This window comes from Rhopalosiphum maidis, chromosome 2 (assembly GCF_003676215.2).
Source record: "Rhopalosiphum maidis isolate BTI-1 chromosome 2, ASM367621v3, whole genome shotgun sequence".
Lineage (NCBI taxonomy): Eukaryota > Metazoa > Arthropoda > Insecta > Hemiptera > Aphididae > Rhopalosiphum > Rhopalosiphum maidis.
In genome coordinates this window covers 3,170,186-3,193,683 of record NC_040878.1, presented here as the reverse complement: position 1 = coordinate 3,193,683, position 23,498 = coordinate 3,170,186, and the positions used below count along the sequence as shown (strand labels likewise).

At 31.4% G+C, this 23,498-nt stretch overlaps 1 protein-coding gene across 2 annotated transcripts in view; it reads right to left on the bottom strand.

The window, feature by feature from the left end:
• Positions 1-23,203, bottom strand: part of LOC113551453 (RNA-binding protein Musashi homolog 2) — a 59,116-nt gene extending 35,913 nt beyond the window's left edge. The window contains exon 1 of one of the 2 annotated variants that reach the window (XM_026953702.1): positions 22,421-23,203. The gene's annotated coding sequence lies outside the window, so the exon portion shown is untranslated. The remainder of the gene's footprint in view (positions 1-22,420) is intronic. The other variant, XM_026953703.1, reaches the window with a different exon arrangement.
• Between the last annotated feature and the right edge of the window lie 295 nt (positions 23,204-23,498).

The following is a 23,498-nucleotide window of genomic DNA, read 5'->3' as shown; positions in this document are numbered from 1 at the left end:
CTACTGTACCTATAATGTGGACCTATCTGTTTTTTTTTTTACACAAATCGTTTTGTACTTAGAATCGATTTTTAATATTTTTTAACGCAGCAAATATTCCGGCGAGAGTTCCTTCATATATATGCCGTATGTATATATATCTATGATATAATAAGTGTTTTGCCACGGTGAAATGAGAAATGGATAAAGTGAAGGTTTATAGTAATAGTATGATGATCGCGATAATAGTAATAATAAAACGGGCGATCCACTTGGGTATTTAAAAACGAAAACCTCATACATTTTCTACCGCAGCTTTGTTTACTCGCTTTCAAACTACCTCTAGAAATGTGATATACATTCCGTGTACACGAATACTAATTACGCGAATTTTAAAATATCACATTTCAACAGGCGGCAGAGGATTTGGCGTTCTGTATACCTACATTATAAATTACAACACGTTTATACTCGCTCACATGTACTGTGAAATGTTAATTTTACGAGCATTTTTTAATAATATTTATCCCTCTTCCCCCGTTTTTGATAAGTTTGGTTATACGCACATACATACATACACCTATCCCACGCATAATACCCATATCTACGCCATTAATATTACAGTGCATTATAATACGAGAGGAGCTCGATTATAATCACGACGGTTATCGAACAAAAATGATTAAAAAATCATGATACATGGACCCAAAACTTTTACTAATCAGACTAGCAAAAGTTAAATTTGTTTAATAGCGTCGCGCAAACATATATAAATAAAAACATAAGTATACTATAATGAGACGTTAGAAATAATTGCGCTTCTACGGATAAAAACTACATAAAAAGTCGATTTCAACCTACACACAATACACTTATATATACATTATACATAAAATAAAATGTTACGGAAAATTGTGTTTAATATTTAATCAAAAAACAAGTGTAAAACCATAAAAAAAAATCTCATAGAATATATAGGTGTTACATTACGCTTGGGAAATTTAAAAGTTTTTACATGAAAAAGCGATTTCATGGTGACGGCGACACAAAATAAAGAAAGAAAAATATACGTATAATAGTTAATTTTATATTTACGATATAATACTTTCACGTGCAATTAAATTCTGTACTCTGTAGATACCTGAGCATATTATATATATTATTATGTTCGTACGTGTGACGACCGCAAATACGTCGCATAAAATATAAATTCTATATATATATATAACAGCAATAAAACATAATTTACATACGCTTTTATACCTACACATTATCGAGTCAACTGAATTAAATCAAATAATCACCGCAATATGGCAATAGTAAGGGCAGTATCAATCCGTATTGATATTACTATATGGAATAATCGAAATCTACTGCGTGAGAAGACAAAGATATAATCTACTTGTCTAATATAAAATATACATATTATTGTATACAGGTAATATTGTATAATTTTACAGTGACGATTAATTCGATCGATACATTAAAACATTATTATTATTTATTACACGTTTGAGCAAAAGAGTAAATCACAATATAATAATAACACATATGCACGCGTGCACAACGTTGTTTTCATACGCTGTGTTTTCCGTATATTATATAGATATTTTGTCGGTATAGTAGGTATACCTACGTTAACTACGGGTTTTAAGGCGTATGTGAGTGTGGAAGTGCTTTCACGACTAGCGTGCTCTGAATGCGTAAAATAACAAATTTGTCTTAGGCATATGCTATTTACATACGCGGGTTCATTTTAATAATGTATAGCTTATATAAATGTATTATATAAGACGTACATAGTAAATGGATTATAATATTTTAAGGAATATTGACGCAGACGTTTAAAACAATAAATGGTAATGCGAAGTGCTAAAATGCAACAATTTACACAAATTTACGTACCTTTAGACTTATTGGGTTAGGATTTGAATTAACAAATACCAGATAAGACACGCAAAATTAATAAATCATAAATTCTTAGCACAAATTATTTTGTTAAATTTAATCCAGCGGGGGCACCCTTCTAAAAATCAATTCTTCGTTAACTATAACTACTGTTTATCTAGAAAATAAAGCCAATGTTAATAATAAAATACAAAAAATTATTATAATATACTTTATTTTTGTGATAGGTATTATATTTTATCTTAAGTGATAACAAATTATGAATACATATAGTATAAAATAATACTGAAAGTGACGTTGAAACACAGATTACAATAAACTTTAATAGTTATGCCTTTTCCATAAATGTGCCAAACAATAAACTAGTAAATATTAATAATTTTAATTTTAATTTATATGGTAAATATATTGAAGAGAAGGATGAAAATAGGGCCCCCTAACTTATTTTATCAAATATTACAGAAATTTCAGTAACTCATTTTTTTTATTTATAAGCGTCTATATATATATAATTGTGTATGTACATATATATAAACACACAACTTAAATAATATTTAAAAATTTCTTTTTCGTTTATTGGTTAATTTTTTAGAATATAATACAGTACTTTAAAAGCTATCTTTAACAGTACCTACTTATGTACAAAATATTCTATTCTTATATGTTTATAGTAAATACAAATTTAAAATTATATACTGATGTTAAATATATATTTATACGTGTGTGATATTTTATACAGTTTAATCTTTCCCCATTTACTATTCCTTGATCCGCCCTTTGGTCTCAAGTCTTAATATAATCGAATACGGTCATCACCAGTGATTGCGTTATTATTAATTTATTATCGACGGATGAAAAGGAACGGGATAAATATAGACATACATACGAGTATATACGATAATATGCGAAATCAAATTGCAAATTTGATTCGAGTATAGTATAATATACATAGAAATATAGTCGAATATTGCACTACGTGTGTGTGTGTGTGTGAAAGACGAGGGGATTATCGTGAGAGACCTTGAAAAGTAACGATTTTCGACGTTTTCGTACGACCCGCCGCCGCCGACGCCGTTTGTGCGGCGAACGACTATCGTGTGTATATCTACATGACTAAAATATATAATATAATTATTATATACGTATAAGAGTGCGAGTCTGCGGTCTACGTATATGAGCTGTAGGAATCGGTAAATTATATATGTTTTATGAGAAAAGAACGGCGTTGCGATTTTTACTTTGTTCGACCAAACAAATATTTATCTTTAAAACCGAGATCCGATGATCCGGTGATTCATTAGCAACGTCAAAAGAGGTTTTTTCACTTAAACGTGTTTATTTTAGTATCAATTTCAGATATTATAAACTACAGCTGTATATGTATAATACTAACGTGATATATTTTTTTTAATAATTTATTATCTACTGGTATAGAAGATACTGCAGGGAAAATACCACAAAAAAAAGCTATTTTTTCAGAGGGTTACACAGCTATAGGCGCTTACTGTGCATTTTTTTTACGTAAAAACTATTTTGCCAATCGATCAACGTGTATATACCACAGTGTAATGTGTAATATACACATTATATATACAGAATCGTCGAGTACGTAACATGAGAACGTTAGTCGAAAAATATGATTACTCAGCATAAATTCTAATATATTATTCTAGATAAAAATTAGGAAACCTTTTTATGGGGTATAATATGAAAAAATAAAACAACAACATTGTGTGCAATTTTTTTAATACATTTACCAATGTATACGATACTGGATTACTGATAAATCATATTATGTTATGTTCTATAGCGAGTAAACAGAATACAATAAATTAATATTTATAAATTAATTTCGATAGGAAATTATTATAATCACACTATTATACTGTAAATCGAAAAAATAATAAGTTATTTCATAGCAAGTATGGACTAGCAAGATACTAGGTCTCTATAGAAATATTTACAAAAACAAATTTGACTTGATCTTCTAGCGCGCTAGAAATGAACGTAGTACAAGCTAGCTGTTAAACGTGAAATTTCGGTTATCAAATCCAAGGGCTTACACGGAAAATCCTTTTCGGTCACTCTGAAGTCTAAGTGTGTAATATTATATATCAGAAGAATACTCGTAAAATATGTTCTATCGTTTTGTTTTTTAAGCAAATATATGACATTTCGGTCAATATTCGATCAATAAGCAGCTTCTGGAATCATTTATTCAACTGATATACATACATATAGATATTTAACCTGCTGCAATTGAATACATTGCTACATATATTGTTAATAAAACAAACACGACCTTCGTATAATTTCTTTGTTATGACTTAACTAATATGAGGTACCTATGTTAGGTAAACAATCATTAATTTTAGACGTGCGTTAACATTTAATAGTCAAACCCAATATAAAAATTTTGATTTCGCAAGAATAAATATTTTACATACAGATGAATCATGGTTAATAATTCAATCGTACGACATATTCGGTTTATTATCAGACACAATATTTTTGCATGTAAGTAAATGTTATAGCCAATGTTGTTTTCTAGAATCGACATTTAAATATTACGGTTTATATTTTACCCATGATGAGAATTATTTATAAGGCGCCGATATTTGATTATAAATTATAAAATTACATAAATTATTTTGATCGATAAAATGATAACATACTGCAGTATAACAAACGCGTAAAAATTAAATAAAATAATTTACAACTACTTTGTGTATACTGTATATGCCACTAGGTTAGGGGGGGAGCGCTGTTACTGCATTTGAAACAAAACTATTGATTTTTCCAACTCCGCCCGACCGCCCTTGGGAACCCTACCGTCTAACAACAAACCCTCTTTTAGTCAAGGGACCCCGGCTTTCTTATTATTATTTTTATTGTTGTTATCACTGTTTTCAGTCATGTTGTCATGATGATGCCTAATATAACTCAAACGCACAACAGCGCGCGCATGTCATTTTGGACGAAATTCCTATTAAAATGTGTCGAAGAGACCTCGTAGTATTCATATTTTACTTTCCTCTCGTCAAAAGACTAATAAAAAAAAAAAAATTATATTTAAAGATAAAAACAAATAAAAAAAAATATATTTATTTTTATTTGTTTAATACAATAATACTGAATACAACTAATTTGCTTGGAATAAATATTATATATATATATATATATAGGTGTACATCATAAAAAATCGAAAATTTTCCAATTGGTTGAATGTGACGTTTTTACGCTTGATATAGCAATATGAAACAGGTTTAGGCCGAGTACACACATTTGCTACGACTACATAATAATCATTACTATAAAAGGAAGGTTGGTATACCTAAATGACAAGCGTCGAATAATATTTGAAAGGCTTTAGCTGCATAATTTCAAAAAGAAGTGTTTACATTTTATATGATAACTAATTGTTAGACACCTAATAAAAATTAAAAGAAAGATTTAAATTAAAAAATATATCTAGATTTTATTGCATTAAAAATGTTATAATTTATCGTGTTGTGGTGTAATAAAATTTGAACATAAAAAAAACGCATTTTCTTAGGTAATTTATTTTACATATCATTCAACGATTTTGTATAATATGGTTTATGTTATACCAAAACGTTATGCGTATACAAAAAACAGTTGATCTTTATAGAAAAATTAAAAACGGTTTCGAGTGTTTCATCGGTATTCTATATACTTATAAGAAACTAAAGAATCAGATAAATATTGATCTTAAGTAGAATTTAAATGTTATTTAAAAACCTATTTTTCTTTTTTAAACACAATATTTATATATCATGGAATAGTATATACAAATGCTGTTATTTGATATATTATGTAATTTTTCATTGTAATAATTCGTCGTTGGTGGCCAATCGAAAATTACGGTTCTATAATCTATATATATATATATATATTACACATACTCTAAAGAGTGACGACTTTTCACCTTATGTGTATGGGAGAAGATTATACAATAGTTTCTAAACTCAAAATTTCGGAACGATTCTAAGAGCAGAGTAAAAGTATAGTAACACGTAGAAAATATTCGTGACATTAACATTATTATATTATAAAAATTAAATTTGAATAATATTTCACCGTTATTATTTAAAAATAGACGTTTGTGTTAAGTATATCTTGGTGTGACATTTAATACGATGTCGTCATGAGCATACATGTCCATAAGTTTTTTTTCTTTTAGGCACCGCAATCCGAGTAAAGTCGGAGAAGATCATTTTTCATAACCTATCGTCTATTTTTACGGACACCGATCCGATTACCGATTGGATCGAGCGTTATACATCCCGACGTGGAAGTGGAACTAACTGAGGGAAGAAGGGATGATAGAAATGAAATACACGCAGGTATAGGCTATTTTCGTTGACAGGAAACTCGTGAGTTCTATATAAGAAAGTATAATAACAAGAAAAAAAACCATAAGAAAAGTCTTGTAGAGGTTGAATTGACAGGTGATGGGTGTGGCTCACCCGGTTAAAGTAATTTTCTAAAGCACTCGTTCATAACCCTCTCTCGTCGCACACCCGCGTCCCGAACCTTTCAGTCGTCTTTATTTAGACTTTAGAGAATAGAGACCCGTGTCACGAGCCCTAAAAAATGTACCGCCGCGAACGGCAAAGAAAGTATAAAACGCGTTTCACGTTGATGACTAGTATCGTGAATGACACACAAACTCAGCTAGTATAATTTAATTAAAGTACAAAATAGGAGAAAACCGTTCGTTTTTAAAACGACGAATACGCGCGACAACAACTTGTACATACTGCATATTATGCATCTGCTATAAATAGTATTATATAATATATATATATAGTTATGTCCAAGGTCAATGATGTCGAACGACGACGATATGGCCATGATACGTAACAACAAGAAATAACTGGACCAAGTATATAAATTTACTTTTTTTCCATTCGTATATATATATATATATATATATAATATATACGCGCGTATCCTATTTTTATATTTTTTGGAGAACGAAGACAAATTACAATAATGACGATGACCATTTGTTCTTCTTGTATTTTTGTTTTTTTTTTTTACCGTCTCGATTTAGTTAACAGCTTACAGCTAGTATATAGCTATAAAATACGGAGTTCTGATTTGTTGACACATGTATATTCTGCACGGTAAGTATTTGCAAAGTGGTCGTATATGTATCCAATATAATGGTGCTCAGAACCTATCAATATGATGTTTCCGTAAACATGCAAGACAGAAGTTAAAACAATCATAATATTATGTTGGTATATTGTAAATTGTTCGCGATATCTTTTGAAAACTGTTCGTTTGAATGAACTTTATGAAAATTTTCATTATACTTGCGAGTATCGTAAAATATATAATACGCTATGATTAACTGGAAACCATGTTTCAAAAATAATTGTACGTTTATACAACTTTGAATGGTAAAAACAATGTATACAGTATAATATGCAGAGTTTGGGACATAATTCATAGTTATTACCCACTCTTATGACGAGCGGGTAGCCTTTAACGGATTCAAATTTCTTCTTCACTCACCCCTGCGGCAACCGTCTAGTAAAACGAATTATATTAAATCAAAGTATTAATCATCGAATAAATGTATTTTTTGATAGCTCGTTAACTCGAGAATCATAATTCTGTTAACATATATTCATAATATTTTTTGACGTCTATATCGACTGCTATTTTTTACTGTCTTCCATTTATAGTGTTAGTGTCTCGAAATGTCTCAGCTGATTCAGAGTGGCACTATTTATCGACAAAAATTGCATGATTTTATTCCCACATTATTTTATAAAATTATATTTTTGGTAACGTACGTTTTCATTATTATTTTGCTTAATGTTGAATTATAACCAATAACCTAAACGTTTAGAAAGCATAAGACAACAATTTTTCATCGAGTCTTATGACGTGAAATTTCACATCGAACAAATTGGATTCTGTCAACGTCTTGTATATACACCTGCACCACCGCCAGCTGTCCGCTCCAAGACAATTTCGTGATCAAGCAAAAATGGCATTGCCAAGAAACATTTAGAATAATATTATATACAAATGACGACAGCAGTTTTCCACATTGGCCCGCCTACCAATACCATTTTCGTGATGTCGGCCACTGCCGCCAAGAGTTCGGATTCATATCATAATATTATTAATATATATATGTATAATAAAAAGGAGAAATACGGAGAAATCATAAAATCGACAAATCATAATGCATATAATACGTATATAATATATTGTCCAAGGCGTTCGTGTACAATGCAATTCGTTCTGCGGTCGTGTCTCAGATTTAACATATACGATCGTACATACACGCTTTATATGATTATTATTATATAGGTAGTGGAAGTTAGTGGCTGTACGGTCTCTATCTCTCCCTCTTTTAAATATATATATGTGTATGTGTTTCTCGTTTGCCTTTCACCCACAACATCAACAACAAACCGTTTTCTGTGAGTTCTATGCACGCACTGCTGGCCATAGTATGGATCTATACCTAAATAAATTATATACATTTATCGTATGTCCTATAATACATGGTATATTATTTTTGGTTATAAAATCTGGTATTTTTTTTTTATTACTTCTATCGCCAGATTCGACCCTTGTCGACGTTTTAGTTTCGCGATTTATTCTTTGGGGCGTGCCTTTTTAAAAAAAATGCACACACAATACACGACGGCGCTGTTGTGTATATAAAATGAAAAATAATAATAATGATAATAATTAATTAGCTAACCCGCACGCGAGAATGTATAACGCTAAAATCCCAAAGTGAAAGAAGAAAAAAATATTAATTAATATCGTCTGAGCGCCAAGTTTTTGTTATTTATTTTCTGCTGGATTTCCAGTCCTCGCCCTTGTTGCCTCACTTTTTTTCTTCCGACATTCAGCTAAACACGTATATATATAAATGCATACATGCATACATTTTGCTTAATAGATATTATGAGGTTAAACTTGGTATTTCGTTATCTGTGACGGCGGCGGCACTATTAATCGTCATAAAATAATAATATTAAACGATGATGGAAACGTGGGCACGCCTTATCAGCACAGCGACGCGGAATGGGTCGTGATAAGACACCTTCCCCCCATCTTTAGCTGTAGTGAGCAGTCCATTGTGGGGACGGCACGGATTAAATGGTCTGGAACGTATTAATTCCGCGACGACGAACTCGCACTCTACAGCGCACAACATCACCAATCTCAATTCCACCGCCGTGGTGCTAATAATAATAGCAGTAGTAGTATTGGTGTTAGTATTAGTAATAGTAGTAGATATTTAGTGTTATCGTTGTCAAATTTGCCTTATTGTAGCGGTATTAGTAAAGCAGTGTTGTATAGCCAGTGGGTCACCCCCACTCCTTGACCCATATAAATGTGTAAAAACATAAATTAGGTAGTAAATTTTAATAGTCAACATGGTCATCCAAACATAAGACGTATTTTATTAAAAATAAAAAAGTAAAAGTATTATTAGTAAAACATATAAAACTATTTCTTATTATGTACTTCTTAACGCAAAAAAATTGAGATATCCCATTGCGACTTGTCAGAATCACTTCTGGTTGTAAAAATGGTAAAATCCAAAATGAGCTAATAATATAGTTGCAGTAAAACTAAGGTCCCAATAGACGTATAATGTTGATTGGTCGGTGGTCATCAAAATAGACGAAGAGCCCACAAGAGAGATTGTATGATGTAGAAGCCATTCGAACGGTAAACAATATCATAATATATATATTCTCTATCGCTCGTCACAGAAACTCGGCCGTTATCTTCGTTGTAATCGTCCGTTTTTTTTCTGCCATTTATTTAATAGTACCTACGCAGTATATTAAAGTGGTTTCTGGCCGTTGTCGTAATTAAAGTTCAGCGGGGACAGTCGATATCCGTACCTGCACAAAAGATTAACTTTTTTATTTGGAACGATTCCCGCAAACGACGCCGTATACTAGTTTTTAATCGAAGATAAAACTCGCTCTTGCGTTCTAGTAGTATTATATTACTATTATCGTGCGGAGGAAATTGAACCGAAATAATGAATAATCCATCGCGGAGGATGATTCTTGCAGTCGGTTTAATTTAGACTTTCTATGCTGTATGTACTGTACTTGCACCAAAAGTCAACATGAATAATATTATAATATTATATATACGTTTAAATAAAGAGTAATTTCGATAAGTACTTGTTTACGTTTTATTGTTAACGGCTTTTCAAACACACATAAATGACAGTAATCTAGGACCATTTTTTTTTAAGATCTCATTACTTCGACGATGTTGAATCTATTTTTGGGCGAATGGGATAATCTGCTGTAGTGAAGTGTATTCGTTTAGTTCGGTTTTTATTGTATGCTGAGCTGCTTTACTGCCGGTGTGCGAATATAAATAATGTGTTTTTAAATCACGAATCGATTACGGACAAACCAAAAAATCCAGCAAAACTCATCAACTGTTCGAAAAAATAATCCAATAGTTCCGGTTCAATACGCAAACATGTGAAATTTGTGCAAAACATTATACATATTATATATATATATATATATATTTGTGTGCGTGTATTTTATAAATGTAAGAGTAGGACAATGTTACATGAATTGCGGGACAGTGTCGGTGAAAATCCATTAACCGATTTCCAAGCGAATCATTTGCGTATATATATATAGATAGATAGATTTTGCGAGCACGATTAATTAACGATTGTTAATAATACAGAGTACGATTGTATTTACATTCGAATTGCCCTCAGTTTTGTATACAAAACCCTTAGGTTTAGTGGCGATATTATATTATACGTTTATAGAGCTTTCAGATTTACAGTATACACGATCGACGCTAAAAACAGTGTCGGCTTGGGTATTTAATATAATAATGTGTTGTATACTCAAATTGAAATCTACGTGTATCGAGTTCTTTTTAGTTCGATTGATTGAATTTATATACAATATATATATATGTATGTATTTGCGCACGAGTATATTAAATTTATTTAGAAAAACAGTTTGTGAGATACTATTATAACTAAAACACACTACTTATGTCTCATTCCTCGAGCTTATATAGACATAATATTATATGCTCAATATAACTTTAAAAAATGGATGAAACATTTTTGCGGATTCACCTTATAATACATAAAGTATCTACGTATTCTAATATCACTACAAATGCTGACACATGTAAATAATAATAAACATATAGGTATTATTAATATTATTATATTATTATTTTTTAACTAATGTTAATTACTACAATCTAATTAAGTACATTTTATAGAACTTGAAAATTATGTATTGTAGAATCTGCGTCCTAACTACTTTGTAATATTTTACTTTATCACATAAAATAATTTAACATTTAAATTTGAATACATCCTAATTAAGGATCACTTAATATGAATATGTATACAAAGAAATCATAAATCATATACCTCTGTCTATAAGTCACTAATTGTCAAAGGTGTAGACCATAATTAAAAATATATATATATTGTTGAATTGTTCAAATGTTATAATAGAACGGAACTTAATTTAACGCACATGATACTATATACTCACATAAAACTTTTAAAATTATGTTAAAAATTTGATGTTGCTTTTAAATCTAGATAAGGATTTAATGTAATGCCATGAAAAATTAGTACAGCTAAAAACAAAAAAAGATAGTTTAAAAACGTAAGTAAAAATGGTAAGTAGCTATACATAATATACATGTGTACAATGTACTGCTATATACAATATATATGTACAATTTATATATTAAGTATCAATTTACAAAGATTTACTTAGATTAAAGATAGAAAGACTATTGGCATAGATAGAATAAGAAATAGTTTCACAAAGTATAATATAAGCTTAATCAAGATAGATTACAAAAGAAGAGAACTAAATACATTTTTCTATTATTTACATAAATTAATTATCTAATTTATAAAATAAAATAAAAACTTAATATCTTTCTCAGTTAAATTCTTGGCAATAATACATAGTACGGTTAATAGAATACTATCTATAGTGTCAAAAAATAGTATTTTTAATAGGTAAGTACTATTAAAAACGCGCAGTGTACTGTTATATTTAAAAGAAAAAAATACAATATTATATTCGAAGTGAATGTTCGAAATGTAATGGATTTCGATGAATCAACTGATATCATAAAATAAAATATAATAATATATTGGCTACTTTCTAACGGGTTGTTTTTTTCTTATTCATATCACCAATGGTACTGCCGCCGGGTACGTTTGCCACGAGACGTCTGGCTATGATTCGAAAAAATGTACCTTACCTATTACAATATGCAACGTGTAATTCATTTTATTTTTTTACCAAAAAACCAATTCCAAAAACATATTATACAAGATACAAGCCAAAAGTCACGAAGACGGTTTGGTCGATGAAATGGAGCGCGAACGGGAAACGTTTTTAGTTGTAGCGAGCGTCACGCACTGTTTGCGCAGTGGAACGGTCGGCCGGCGGCGGCGTCAAGCCGATGGTACGAGGAGATGCTTATCGAGATAGATAAAAAAATAAGAGAAAAAGGGTTTACGTGCGTTCTGTCTTTATGATTAAATTTTTATGTTTTTTGGAGCTCGGCCATAGGTTTCAACTGTCTACATATTACAATGTGCGTGGCGTACGATGACGACATAAGTAATACAAACCAACGATGTAAAATAAATAAACAATAAACAATCCGCGACCGATAAATCATATAATGTAATATATTAGCGTTCTTTTAATCTAATGAAAATCGAGCGACCAGAATGAACACAACAATACTATATAGTAGATGCCTATGACTGAATTTTTCAAAGACAATAATCGTCGTACGGATTCGTTGAAAATCTAAAAATTTACTATCATAGAAACCTCTTTCTCGGCCACAATAGGCTAAACGCGTTCGTTTTTTGAAGTTTAGGATTTAGGATTTTTAGATCTAACAAAAATATGTGTTTTTCGCCTAATTATATTTACCAGATGCTGTCGGGTTTAATAAACACACTTTTATATTTACTTGTTTTTTAGTTATTTAAAATAAATATAATGAAAATGGTTTATAAGCTCAGAAGCACTTAAGTAGAACCTTATTAAAAAAATTATTAAGTAATACGCATTTTCAAACATTTCAATTTAAGTAACGAATATAATAGAACAATATTATCGTTTTATTCTTGACGTTCATTAATTTATTCTGTGATTGGCGTGATTAATAAATTATTATAATAGTATAACATAAAGTATATTAAAAAAGTGAAATAGCATTTTAATTTAATATATTGGATTGTCTATGTCTAAAATTAATACTATTTAACTATAATTTAACTATTATACATATAATTAGATATAGTGTGTATTCAGAAATCTAAGCCAACAAGGAAAAGTCTTTACAAGTTTTAAAATACACGAACATTTCACGCAAATTTATTCTTGTCGTGATATTATGCATTAACCAAAAAGTGTTGTTCCACTGAAAAATGTCGATCCACAACAAAAGACAATTTCTACGAGTAACATCTGGAACTCGTTTGAGCCGGTCTAAAAATGTTTAAAACGTTTTAAATCAAACGTTTACGATTTATGTTGTTTCAGTACTGTCATTTTGTTTGAATTTTTTTTCTTCAGTATACCTATAAACCATCTCTGATGTTTCTTTATAAACTATTGAGTATTGCTTTTTTAATACGTCAGATATATATATATATATATATATATATATATATATATATATATGAGCATATTATTGATAAAAAAAATAAAAACAAATAAACAGCTTGAATCAAACTAATAAAATTCCTTAGTGCCTCACAATATAATATCCGTATATTATAATGAGGTATATATGCAATTTTTTAAGGCAACCAGGTAAACGCAAAAAAAGAACATCTTCATCATAAAATGTCTACATGTTTTATTGTTATCAAGCACTTATTATCATATCTAAACACTGTCATTGAACTATTTTCGACTAGCTAATTACCCTGCCATCTAACAATTAGATATTTGAATGGAATTCATCATAGTTTGTATTCTTATTGTAATTTAACTATTATGTGTGAATGGAGTGAATGGAAAAAAAGAATGAAACTACCCTTCAATCGGTATGATTCTTGAAAATAAATACGTGTGACCAGTGACGTATGGCGTATATATTTGTATCATTATACAAATATATAATTATGGATATTTATAAACTTACAAATATAAATCACTCTACAAATGATAAATGAAGCCGAAAAATACTTAATTATTGCTGATGTATTCACACAAAGAAACGTAATGATCGCTAAAAAGTTTACATAATACACTCGAGCCCATTAAGCAATAATTAATTATGAAACCAAAAAAAAAAAAAAAAAAACGATTTGTAAGGGTGGAAAATCGGATATAGATACACATAGGTTTTAATATGCCCATAGAATGTACACAATAATATATATATATATATATCAATAAATATTTGTCCGTCTCCGCTTTTGCATTGGAAAAGAATGAATATGACGACGTATATGTAAATACTCACAAATATTGAAATATCTTTATTAAATAACGATCGGAGAAGCAGACATTTTGCATATAATGTGTTTTTTCGTCAGAAGTCTGTTGTGGTAGTGGCATGCACCGTTAAACCGTGTTTTCATTCATAATTTTCGCAAACGAACTTTGGACCAACGATCAATATATTATTGTATTATGGTTTTATTATTCTAGTCGTACCAGCCGGGGACAGAAACACGCGGTTGGTGAAATCATTAAGAATTTATAGACCTAATACTTCATGCTGCAGAATATTCCAGGGGTTGGTAGATCTGCTGCGTTGTGCTATAGGGACATCTGTTCGGGTTTACGTGGAAAGGAGCCAGGTGGTGAGGAAACAAAAAATTAGAAAGAGAGAGGGTCGACAGAGAAACCGGGCACGCGTCTCTTCCACGCAGTCTGCTAACCATCTGTCCCATTGGCATATATTTATGTTGTCCGGATAACGGACGAAAACGCATACGCAGGATCCCAAGCGAAGACACATTTCATTCCGGAAATCGATTTTACCTACTAACTGCAGGTACCATTCGTTTAACATATGTATATTAAATTAGTTCGAATTCAAAGCATAATGGGTTTAAGAATTTATACTAATTAAATTTTTTTCATTATAACATGGAATATAGTTTATTCAGATACATTATAATTGAATGAAACCATATGTTAACATAAAATAAAACATTTATTGATTTTATTTATAATGAATTGTTTATTGACACTTGCAAAGGTGAAATAATATTTAATTATGAAAGATATTGTATAACAAAAACTTATATCATACAACACCCATTACTCAATATAAACTTCAGTATGAATTAATTTTATGTAATTAAATCGAATTAAATTTTTTAATATTGTATCCAACGCATAATGGGTCAAATACTCGAATTAATTTATAAAAGTTAAAATAATAACAGATAATGGAAACGTAAAATACAGTTTAAAATGCGATATTTCTATGGAAATATTTTAATATGCATCAGAAACATCTGTTTCGTTTTAATATAGGTCACTGCATTTTGTCAGCATCTTCACAGGCATTGCATATTATTACTTTATATCGAAAGGTGGAGATTAATTATTCAAAGAAAAATTGCACAACTAGAGATAAATTATATAGATTATTTGCCAGCGTTTATAAAAAATGTTAACGGGATATCTACCAGACAGGGTAAATATTTTAAGTTTATTATAGAATGAATTTAATATCATTTATTATATACAACGTTGGATTTTTATTAGAGAGATAATGATATAAATGAAAACTAAAAAACATTATCTAGTAATTTGTGCTAGTACTGATACTTTTTGAGGAATAATGTTTTTTTCTTCATATCTGTATATAATATAAATATTAAATTTATAAATTATAAGACAACGCATAATGAAACGCAGCTGTAGACTGACTATCATCTGGTACGGTGCTTGAAAGATGGATAATTTATTTTGGGTTCATAATTTTTGCGCCAAATGAAATCTACTCTTCGTTGTCCTTGTTACGAAAAAAATAGGAGAAGTCGGAGATGAAGAAGAAAGAGAAAAATATACACGTACCGTTTTCATTGGATAACACTAGTCGCTTTACTTGGCCTCGTTATTGTTCTCTTTCCCTCCGATCCCCCACTCAACTATGCCACAACCTCGTGACAATTCAATAAGGTTAACCCGCTAGAAGTTTCCGTATCCAACAATGTGTTATTACATTATTCTCTTCACTTTTCCTATTTATTTTATATCTACCACGAATCACTGAAACGAACGTTAAATGTACGTCGAAAATAACTCGATCAGACACCGACACATAAATACCAAACAACATTACAGTGTCATCACTCATCATTCAGTCTTGGAGTCCTGAGATCCATTGCATTTCCGTATAATTTTAAGTGAAGAACTAACACCAAAGAAAAACAATAGCTTTTTCATTAAGTAACAAATAAATTTTATTTATCCTCGCATCTATAAATTATATTAGTTTTGATTAAAAATATAGCATTTCAATGAAAATAATCAAAAGTAAATCTAGTTGTTAATTTAACTATGCTCGAATTGGACAAAACAGCAAACTACTAAATGCAACGCATTAGTATCTAATGAGAAATTGCTAAAAAAAAATCCAGATCAAACTTTTAGATGTAAACATATCTTTACATATTTATGATTAATACAGTAAGTATTTAAAATTGTGTGATTTATTGATGTGTGATATAATCTTGTATGATATTTATTAGAATATATCTGTTAATCTCTTTTTGTGTATTTACAATATACGGATCAACTCAGAGTAATATATTAATAGATTCTGAATAAAGTAAAAATAATATCAACTATATAGGTAGAAAACAAATCTTTACAATAATTTGTATATCCATGAAGTCAACTATGTAGTTATCGAGTACCAAAGCATAAACTTATACTAAATTAAGCTTCCTTACTGTAAACTTAAATAAACTTAAGACCTAAACCTACATTTTAAAACTGTGTACATTTTATTATATTTAAAAAACATAATGGTCTCAAATGATTTCATATTTTGAACATTGCTGGCTTTCCCAAAAATATCTTTTATACTAAGGAAACCAGTTAAATAGATGTTGATCCAGTTAAAACTTGAAACACCGCGAATAATAACCAATGGAATAATTTATGTTTATATTTAAAACTTCAATTAACTTCAAAAATTTGACTAACTTTCTAAGAGTAATTATTAACTAATAATTATGGTGTGAATAATTTTCAATTAATTTTATGTTTAATAACCTATTAATAATTATATATCTCGTTATATATTGATATTGTATAAAATATCGTCAATAATTCACACAATTATTAATATAAGTACTTATAAATTATAATTAAGTACCTTAGACCTACAATAAATAAATTATGTAATATATTAATTAAATGTACCTATATGATACAAGCGTACCTACAATTTTCCATTTATAAATTCTACGCAGTATGTATACTTCGTATACGGCACTATATATTATTATAAAATAAAGTATATTTTATATTATACTACCAATACTTAAGCGACATTATACCAAAAATATGGAAATTTACAGTCGAGTTACTTTTTTCCTGATATTTTTATTTTCTAATATCAATAAATATTATGAAATGTGCATCTATAGCTAAACCGGAAATTTTACTTTCATTCCATACTTATTCGAGTGTATTGAATTAAATGATTTCAGCCTTTTGCGTTTATAACTTACTATAAAAAGCTATTATTATAAAAATGACATCTTCAAATATACTTATTATTAAAAAATTAAAGTATAACGTATTAATATTTTATAATTTATAAATAATTGCTTTTCGAAAGAAAATAACGTAAGACGCCCGGGATCGAGGCACACCGGCTGCTAGTCGGATCCATAAAGTACTTAACCTTTTGATAATGTTACAATTATTGCAATAACTATTTTATACCTACTATAATATTAAAACTAATATCACAAAATGGAATTCACCATTTTGTACATTTGTAAGATGGAGACAACACATCAACGGGCAGGCACTACGTCTTCAAAAAATATATATTATGATATAATAATAATAAAATATTTTAATAAACAGTTTTTATAAATCATTAAACGAACATATCATTTAAATTATAGAATTATCTTAAGTTAAGGTATAGGAAAGAATACTATGACGTTTTAATAATTTAATTTTTAATTTTGCAGTATATGATTTTTGATTCATCAACTAATTACTACACTATTATATTGCTACATTTATATTTAAATAGCAAATAATTAATTTTTGACGAACTCAAATAACAGAAGTATAGAACTACAAACATAACGCTTCACAGGCGGCAAGTGTTTCGTTAAAAAAAAATTCGAAAAAAAATTATAATTAACTACTTACACAATACTATAGGTACTATTTTTTTATGAAGAAAAATACTTTTCTCTCGATCTAAATTTCCCGTATTTCAAATTTTAATAGAAACTCTCAATATATATGTGAGTCTTAATTACATTTTTCACGCAATCACAGTAATTCCCTCTCATTTCACGTACCTAGGAGTGAAAGTAAAAATACAAAATAAATAAAGTATCCCTTTCGTTTTGTCCGTAATGTTTTGTTCGAATCGTGACAGTCTCGACGTCTGTCTTCAAAAGCAGTTTAGTACCGGTTTCAACACACGCTGCACATAATATTTTTTTTTTTACAATATATTATTTACGTTATACACTAACATTTTTTCCGCAATGACAAAGCTTGTTTATATCAAAGGGCAACGTACCCACTATGACCAGAGATCCGATTTTCGGTCTGTACAGCAAATAACAATATGCACTATTCTACATTATATATTAATATTATGATCTCCAATAATGCACTACGTAATGATTACAGCAGCAACGTTTATTCAAGTGGCATTTGGCAGTGCGGCTATCTGGCAATTTACCGACCCAGTGGCGAGATGTAATTATTGGGCTGCCTATTTTGTACGACCATTAACATAATGAAGTACCTATATATATATATATATATATGAACGATATATATGTTCTGTTCTCTGGCCCGGTGACAAAATGATGTGCCCCTAAACACAAGCTACTCTATTTGACGTAATGGTTAAATGAGTTACTATGTAAACTATATATAATAATTGCGAAAATCGCCGCGAATAAATAAATGTAAAAAAGAAATCAGAGAATAATACATTATTATTTGTGTATAAATAGTAAGTACCTATACAACTGTAAATCAAACAAATTAATTATTACAAGTACAGATTTATATTTTTTTACGAGTTTGAGACATATATATGTATCATTGAATATATTTACTGAATTATAAGATATTATAGGTCCATTTAATTAAATAAATATAAATATGGTTGAAGATCGTGTTTTACTATAATATCTATTATTTTTAAGGTCTTCACAATTAATTACGTTTTAAAATACATGGGAAACTTTTTCAAATAATTGTCGAATGTAATATTGACCTTTTCAAAGTGAGGGAAATTTTAATAATTAATTTGTAAAATGCAAATTAAAATCTAAAGTAATCTATACCAGAGTAGATTTTCGTAATTCCTATAAGATCTGCACGAGGATCTACAATATTTATAGTTTTAATTTAATTACCTATTATATTATTCAAGTGTACCAAACATCGAAATAATTATATAAAAAATACATAAGTTAACGCTAATATTGTTATCGCATATTAAAAATATACATTAATAGGTATATAATTTAATATCTAATAATATTTTTTTATATAAACATCCTATGAAAATAAATTATATCATGTTAAATTGAATGATGTACTGAATAATATGAATACTAATATTAATTTAAAATTAATTAATTTTTGCACAAGTCTAATCGAAGACATACTATTATCGTCATGAGATTTTATATTTCAATAATAAATACAAACAGAAAGTAAATAAAATTAAAAACAATATCTATTTTAACATTTCAATATTGCAGACGTCTGCGCGTGTGTATAATATACCTATCGAACAACATCTCGGCACGTTACAACACGTTTAACAAGCATTCGATATTACTTTATAATATACACCTCGTATATCTTCCTCGACGAAGTCGTCGTCGTTTCGGATTAAATCGCGAACACAAGTATACTACATACATGATATTATAAAAGTGTGACGGTGGCTTTGGCGGTGGAAACCGTGGTGGTTCGCTTTTGTTCAACGACCTATTCAAATTACTTCGGGTTGTAAAAGTCAACGTCGGAATTTCCAAGTGGCTCCCGCTTCAGCCACAATATATAACCCACACCGACTCACACGAGATGACGAAGTGGTGTGTGGGAACGTGGGTGGTGTATAATGTATAGGTGCGTATATCGGTCGTCGCTATGATGCAGAGGGAGCAAAAAGCCAACACGAGGATATTTTCAGAACATTTTTTTCTCTTCTCCGTTCTTACCCGTCCCCTTCACACAACTATTTCCGAATACACACACTTTAACCCCTGTTTTGCATTTTTATATTCACCACGCGGCTTACACGGCACGGTAAATCACAGTCAAATTATATTAAATATATATATATATATATATATACGTATATATTATGTAGTATATGAACGTATACGTACTACTGCGTTACACACGCGACTGCGATCTATACGCCCTCTGCTCCTCTACGTCTAAATCTAGAAGACTTCCCGAAAAATACTCTGCACGTTATGTAGCCCTCCCCACCGCCCAAACCATCTATTGTATACCTACCTACCTATAGCGGCGGCGTACGCGTATTATTATGTCACATAGTTGTTATAGTATTACATTTTATTATAACGCACTATAACCCAACATACAGAGTGTAGCCAATAAAATATACCTATGTAATATTTTGTATACAGAGGGAACCGAACGAACGCGACTGGGTGAACTACTGCGAAGGACGACCGGTTGTCGCGGCTAGCCGGCCGGCTGGCCGGCTGCTGCGTTCGGCATCACACAACCAACCACTACCACCCCCACCAAACACTACCAACCACAAACACCACCGGGCCGACGAGACCGCAGGGCCCGACGACGCATGTCGTCTACTATACTCACGGGCATGTTATGGCAGTTCGGCAATAATATTTAAAACACGCGTCTCAGAGGACAAACTCAGTTCGTTTACATTATATAATTTCAAGACTCACCTTCGCCAGATTCGGGTAAATTCCGAAATAGACGAAACGATGATAATTCGAAGAAAACCGCAAACAGATTAGTTATAAACGCGATGTTAATGTTCCGACTAGCGAACATAATAACCTAACATCTATACATAATATTATATTACAATACACGAAAATAAGAAATCCTACAATGGTTAAAATGCACAGAGGAGAAACGGAAAATGTACGGTCTGACATTCTCGTTATTACATGGGCTGCAGTTTAAAAATATTATAGTTTATAACTATTGTTAAACACACTTTAGGTAGTAATACGCTGCAATATTAAATATGTAGTAGAAAATTATAAATAACCGTTTATAAATAACAACTACAAAATACAATAGTTTACCTGGAGATACCAACAATTTTCTAGTCATCAATAATAATATGATTTGTTATGAAAAAAGCAGTGTTATAATAATTATTATATTATACTACAAAACATATACAATTAAGGCAATGAGAGTTTAAATAGTTTTGACGTACAAGATATAATATTTGTATTATTTTTTTTTTTTTTTGTAATTGATGGAAAATTACGGTTAGCGTGTATTTTTTAACTGATGGTGATTTTAATACAGATTGTTTTCGAAATGCGTATATAACATTACATATTATATTTTAGGATTTTGGCCGATCAATTCGCACACCATGCATACAAAATATAATATAAAACATGCGAATAGGTACGTATTGTGCAGCCGCCGCTGTAGGGTGTTTTGCTCACCACGAGGGTCGACAGCGAGAGGGTGAGGGTCGATGAGAAAAAAAGAACCCTGCGTTTCGACAAAGACCGCGTGTATGCAATATTCTCAACGCTTTATTGTTCGTCGTGCTACGGTTGTTGTACCCATACACTGCTGTTGCCTTTGTTTAGTTTTATTATTTTGGATTTTTACAAAGTTATCGAGCAACCGACTGTTGTTCGGCGATTAAGAGTGGTGGGGGACTTACAAATCTTTTAGATTTTCGAATACCTATCGAACCTCTCGTGTAATGAAATACCTGTGTGGCGGCAATTCGCGCGCGCGTCCGGTCGCCGTGACAACAAACCGACTGGGAGGCCACCACACAGCCGGATGGCAAATACAACCCGAGTAAATTAGGTAAAACCCTATGCGACAACACGACGCAGTTATTGTACCAGTGCAATAATATTCTGTGGTCGATTCGTCGGAGAGTAAAAATAGGTCTTAACGACGACAACAACAATGTTTTTAAGATCATCAAAAGCAATAACGTTTTTATGAATAAAGTATATTATAGACATAGAGTGTATTTTACTCACCCTAAATAAATTAAAAACCGCGAAAACGGTTTCAGCAGCAAACGCAGACGACCTTGGTCATGGACGCTTGTCGGCCGTTCGGGGGGTGGAATGGCGTTGCGATATCGCAGTATAATATTACTGTTGTAACAAATATCCCGCAACACTCAGAATCCGCGGTACGACGTGTGACGCGAGCGAATTTTTTTTTTTTTACTATTATTATAAAAATTTCATTCAACTGCGGCCTAGCGGATTTATGCGTTAGCCGAAAACGAGCGTAAAACAATAATATACCGACGTATAAACACGATATTATAACGGTATATATTATTATCGTACGGTGAGTTATACAACGAAATAACGGTAAAATGTGTGTACAATGTGTTTGGTGATGGTGGTGTATGCGGTGTACAAAGTGTAGTGAAATGTGCGGATGAGAGCGAACAACCACCGAACGTATGCGGAGCACGTGAGACACTGAACGCTGAAGGGGTTTGTGCGACGAGCGACGGGCCGCGCGAACCGTTCGACAGTGTGACTAGTGTGTGTGTGTGTCTGTGTGTCTGTGTGTCTGTGTGTGTGTGTGCGAGTGTGCGCACGCGCGCTCTCTGTCTTTTGTATGTAGCAGCTGCAGCAGCAGCAGCAGCAGTCGTACGTCGCGACGGCGCGCGGTGACGGCGGTGGCGGCGGCGGAGCGAGCGAGAAGGGTGAGCGAGAGTTCGGGAAGCGAGAGCGAGATAGGATGGCGGAGCGACGCGCGTGGACCGTCGTCGCCGTCGTGTGTACTGGTTTTTGTGAGTGCGTGTGCCGACCGTCGTTCGGTGGTGGTACGAAATGCACTGCGCCGCGTCGTTTTCGTTCGTTCTTGCCGGCCACAGTGATTCGTCGTCGCCGCCGCCGTCGAGTTCACATGTGGTACGGGCGCGACGGTGCGTGCGTGCGTGGCCGGCGTTCTATTCTTTTGTGCTCGGCGGCGGCGGCGGTGGTGGTGAGGCCGCGTCGAAGGGCGAAGACGGCTGATACAATGACGACGTGGGGCGGTGAGAGGGTAACGTTGGAGGCGGTGGAGGCTAGCGCGAGAGAGCCGACCGCCGCG